We start from the raw sequence: 6000 nt of genomic DNA, 5'->3' as shown, positions 1-6000 counted from the left end.
GCTGCTCATGCTACGTCCGGCCAACCCAGGACCCAGGCACCCTCTGTATTCCTTTTTGCAAAATTTACTTCTTTTGGTATTTTATAATAATTTTATATCTTTGCACTTACTGCTGCCACAAAACTTCTGAAAACTGCAGTGTCTGAGAAGCGTTAGGATAGATAAGTGACTGAGGCCAGACGGGTTATACCCCAGGTTACTTGGGAAGTGATTGCTAAGTGTTAACGATGATCCTTGCATCCTCCCTGGCTACAAGAGTTGTGCCAGAGGAATGGAGGATGGCAAATGTTCCATTGTTCAAAAAAGATCATGGGAATGATCCGAATTATATAATTGTTATGTTAATGGTGGGCCAACGAAAGAGGGTTCTTAGGGACAGGGTTTCCGAGCATTTGGTGAAGTATAGTCTTATTATGGATGTTCTGCATGGCTTTGTGAAGGGCAGACCGTGCCTCAGGAGCACAGTGAGCTTTCCAAGGAGGTAACAAAGCAAATTAAAGGTAGATCAGTGGGTGTGGTGTATATGATTTTAGTACAAGGTTCCCCTTGTACAAGGTAGGCTCATACTACCTTGGGGCATGAGATTGATGGACACTTGGATATGTAGATTCAGAATTGTTTTGCCCACAAAAGGCAGATGGTGATAATAGATAGAGTATTTTGCCTGGAGGTCAGTGACCAGTGGTGTTCTGAAAGGGATCTGTTCTGAGACCCTTGCTCTATGATTTTTATAAATAACTTGGATGAGGAAGTGGAGGGGTGGGTTAGTAAGTTTGCAGATGACATGAAGGTTGGAGGTGTTGTGGATAATTTAGGAGGTTGTCATAGGTCACAACGGGATGCAGAGCTGGATGGAGAAGTGGCAGATAGAGTTCAATCTGGAAAAGTGTGGTGATGCCCTCTGGAAGGTCAAACTTGAAGGTAGAGTACAGGGTTAATAGACTCTTCGCAGCATGAAGGAACAGAAGGATCTTGGGTCCAAGAACTTGTATCTCTCTAAATTGTCATGCAAGTTGATTGGGTCATTAAGAAAGTGTGCAGCATGTTGGCCTTTCTTAATTGGGGGACTGAGTTCAAGAGTCATGAGGTAATGTTGTGGCCCTGTACAACTCTGCTTAGACCACAGATGGAGTTTTATGTTCAGTTCTGGTTGCCTCATTATAGGAAGGCTGTGAGAGGGTGCAGAGGAGATTGACCAGGATGCTGCCTGGATTAGCGAGCATAGCTTGAGTGAGCTGGGGCCTTTCTCTTTGGAGAGAAGGAGGATGAGAGGTGACTTGATAGAGAGGTATAAAGAAGCGTGACTAGAGTGGACAACAAGTGCCTTTCTTACAGGGCAGCAATGGCCAATACCACAGCACTTTGACAAAGTTCTATAGATGTGTACAAAAAATAATGGATAAGGCCCAGTCCATCGTGGGCAATGCCCTTCCTGCATTGAGCATATCTACACAAAGCGGTATCACAGGAAAGGAAGATCAATCATTAGGGACCCCCACCACTCAGGACACGCTCTCTTCTCACTGCCGCCATCAGGAAGAAGGTGCAGGAGCCTCAAGGCTCACACCTCCAGGTTCAGGAACTATCTCTCATCCGTCAGGCTCTTGAACCAAAGGATTCAACTTCACTCACCCCAACGCTGAATTTTTTCCACAACCAATGGACTCATTTTCAAGGATTCTTCATCTCATGTTCTTGATATTTATGGCGTATTTATTTATTTATTTATTATTATGTATTTCAATTTGTATTTGCACAGTTTCTGTCTTTAGCACAGTGGTTGAATGCCCAAGCTGCTGTGGTCTTCCGTTGATTCTATTATGGTTATTATCTTACTATGGATTCATTGAGCATGCCCACACTAAAATGAATTTCCGAGTTGTATATGGTGGCATATATGTGTTCTGATAATAAATTTAATTTGGACTTGAACTTGTGTTTAAAAAGTGAGGGAAGCTTAGGGAAGATGACAGAGGTAGAAATTTTACACACAGTGATGGATGTCTGGAACCCACTGCCCAGATGGTAGTGGAGTCTGATGCATTAGGGACATTTAAAACACTTTGATAAGCACATGGATGTACGAAAAAAGGAGCGATTTTGGCTTTCTAGGAGGGAGGGGTTAGATTGATCATGAAGTAGTGTACATTGGTTCACACATTGAAGGATTCACACTATGCTGTGTTGCTCTTAAGTTCTAAAACAACAAATTTCACATCAGTGAAGTGGTTCTGATTATTCTGGGTCTCATTTGATTTTGGAATTAGAGGAATTTGTTTTCAAATCCACACATGGTCTTGCCCCTTTGTATCTCTTTCAGCTCCTATGATTGATTGAACTGTCTGCACAGCCCGGATTCGGTCGCATTAGGATTTAATTCCTCCACTATTGATGATTGTGCCCTAAGCTGCTACGATCCAGACCTCGGGATTTCCATCCTTAACCAGCCCCCCCTTTAAAACTTATCCACTGACATGTTACTTTGTACCATCGGTACTAATAAAGCTCCTTGATGTTGTCATAGCCGTGCTTTGTGGCGGGGGGGGGTGGTGTTGGTGGGGATAAGCTCCCACTACTTGTTAAATGCTCCCAATGGCGTGTGCCTCAAATAGCTTCTGACAACCAAATCCAGCTCCTGGCCTTCATGTGTGGCTTAGCCGCTAAGATCCATTTCTACTGACAGGAGAAGGGGCGAAGGCGGGTAATGGCTTCTCAAAGCCAGTCGCTCCGGGCAGATGGGGCTCATCAGCCGTGGTTGGCAGCTCACATAAGAGAATGGAAACTCTGATTTCAGACCACTGCTACCTTGTGGCTATACCCACCCATGGGGAAGGCTTCCGGAGTAAACCCTGAGGAAAGATCTGGAGCTGAAGCCCCTAAGTGGTGCCAATCTCTGTCATTCCTTTGGGATACATCAGCTGCTTGGAGAGTGGGAGCCAGCTGCATGGGCAACAGCTTGCTCTCCATATTGTACTGCCTTGGCTTGACAGCTAGAATGAATCATCCATAGTCAACCTGAACTAGAGGAGAGCCAGACCACATCCGTTCTCAGCAGAAAGCTTTTCGTTCCAGAGTGAGATGAAAAAAATTGTACCGGGGAATAAGGAAATGGAAGAAAAATGATATGAACATTTTGTGTTTCATCATGGAAGAAGGCACCGTAAGCATTCCAGAAATAATGAGCAGGGGATACGAATTTCAAGCAAATTGAAGAGCTTGAAGAAATTGGTTTAAAACAATACAACAAAGCTCAATAATCCAACCTTAAGAGATTCTGCAATTGCTGGAAATCCAGAGTAACACACCCAAAATGCTGGAGGAACTCAGCAGGTCAGGCAGCATGTTCTGGTGCCGTGATAGTGTGCCACATGACAATTGTTTGAGGTACGCACACCCAACAAATTGGCATGCTCCTCAGTAACTTCATACACGATATATAGGCACAGCGTTCATCTCGGCCCAACACATCGACTGTTTATCCCCCTCCATGTTGAGTTTTTGCAATGTTTCTGCGTGTTGCCTAATAACCCGAAGCACTCAGACTTTGGTGCTGGACTGGCAGGTTTTCTGGATGATTGGAATCTTTCAGTAGCAGGTTTTGTGCCACTTGAACCTGGTTATTTAATAGGTTAATAGTTATAACCGGAATTTTTGCTTATCTTGACTGTCTTTTCCTTTAGTGTTCTCTCAGCTCTCTGTTGTTCATTTCTAATTCTTGTAACATGTAATAAAATGGCCGTAAGCAACAAGATCTATACCCCACTCTTGACCTCTGAAAAACCTTTGGATCACAAAACTATCAAGATCCAGCACTACTTCTCTTCCCTTACCCATTCCTTCCTTGCATCAGAGTATTACACATAAGGTTAACCTATGATTCCTTTCTCTTGTGGTTGCACTGGTGTCTCAGCAGAATCAGACTGACCATTGAGGCTACAGGCCAACCCCAATCCCCTACAGCATCTGAAAGTTTAGGGAAGTTGTTATGCCTCATCTCCTCCTCAGAGAGATCTGCTATTACAGGATTCAGATTTATTTATCACTAGCACATCGGAACATGAGTAAAACGCATCTTTCGTGTTAATTACCAGACGTTCTGGTGCCGATAGCGTGCCACATGACAATTGTTTGAGTAATGCGCACCAAACAAATTGGGATACTCCTCAGTAACTTCATACATGATATCCAGGTACAACATTCATGTCATGTTAATGAGGGAATGTCACAAAGTTAGTATTTTACACCTGAGATTAAACATTAAAGATTAGCTTTATTTGTCACATGTGCATTGAAACATGCAGAAAAACACGTTGTTTTGTGTCAATGGCTAACATGATCCAATGATGTCCTGGGGGCAGCCTGCAAGGGTCACCACACTTATGGCGCAATCTAGCATGCCCACAACTCATTAGCCCTAACCTGTATGTCTACAGAACGTGTGAGGAAACCAGAGCACCCAGAGGAAACCCACATGGTCACAGGGAGAGTATATAAGTTCCTTACAGACAGCAGTGGGAATTGAACCCTGAGCACTGTTCCCTCTAAGCTGCGTGGGTGCATGGCTGCGCGGTAACTGAAATGCTCCCGTGCACATAGCCTTTGTTGCCGCGCAGTTGGGACTTTCTAAACATTTGAAGTGCCACGCAGTTTTCAGGCCATGTAAAAACTCCCTGCTCAGAGCAATGGTTGGTGCACGCAGCGTAAATAGGGGGAAGCTGATCATTACGTTAGCCACTATGTTGGTGCTGTCCTACTAAAGACCAAGTTACGAAAGCACTTGTGAACGGGCCGAGGCCATTTACAAATGTGAATGGCCAGAACTGGAGAGGTGCAGAGACTCAGGTGGCTTATGGAGCATCACAGGATTAAATAGTGGAGAACGTGAGGGAATGAGATCGCTCCGGACAATCCCTGACCCTGTCCAGTTCTTCAATGTGTGGTCAATGAGCAACCATTTGAAGACTGTGGTAAGTGCTAAATAAAATAATGAGTGTACCGATTTGCCTGTTGAAGTGGAGACCTTGAATTTGATGTTTGAAGAGTTTTGATCAAGGAAATGCATGATCATGGTCACAGTGTCTCTGTGTTTCTGCATAGGTGTCGGACAGGCGGTCACAGCAGTGAGAGTTGTGGTTGTGCTGTGAGGACCTGAGACCTGAGACCTGAGACCTGAGGGGCAGATTTACCTGCGGGGAGAGCTCCCTTTCCCCTGAAGCAATGGCATTTCCCTTGCCCCTTGTACTGACCCTCCTGCTACTGGCGTCCACTCACAGCACAGGTAAGAGTAAACAGTTCAACTCCTCAGTAAACAGTTCAGCTCCTCAGTAAACAGTTCAGCTCCTCAATAAACAGTTCAGCTCCTCAGTAAACAGTTCAGCTCCTCAGTAAACAGTTCAACTCCTCAGTAAACAGTTCAACTCCTCAGCTCTGTACCCTAGAACAGAAGGCTGAGCAACAAGTATCATTAAACTTTAAAAGAAAGTCTCACCCTTGGACATCAATATTAAGAAAGTCCCCAAGAAACCAATAAGTTCAAGTTTAATTGTCATTCAACCTTGCACATGTATACGGTTAAATGAAACAGTGTTCCTCCGTGGCCAAGGTGTAGATCGCGGTACAGTCAGACACACAGCATGCATAGTTACGATCCAGTGCATTCACTACATGAATAATGTTAACACAAGCCCCTGAGAAGCGTGGCCTGAAGAAGAGGCTTGGTTCAAATCGTCTTTTCCATTGACACTGTCTGGCTTGCTGAGTTCCTCCAGCGTTTTGTGTGTGATGCTCTGGATTTCCAGAGTCTGCAGACTTTCTCGTGTTTATGGCCTGAAGATTGACAGTTTGGCATGAAGTGTGAGGCCCTTGTATAATGTTACTATCACTGTTCGTTATTGAGTATATTTAAAGCAGAGGTTGATAGGTTATTGATTAGTCAGGGAGAAGGCAGGAGAATGGGGTTGAAGGGGTTAATTATTCAGCCATGATGGAATGACTGAGCAA

The sequence above is a fragment of the Mobula hypostoma genome, chromosome 18 (genome assembly GCF_963921235.1).
Source record: "Mobula hypostoma chromosome 18, sMobHyp1.1, whole genome shotgun sequence".
Classification (NCBI taxonomy): domain Eukaryota; kingdom Metazoa; phylum Chordata; class Chondrichthyes; order Myliobatiformes; family Myliobatidae; genus Mobula; species Mobula hypostoma.
Note: the sequence above shows the minus strand (reverse complement) of the source record.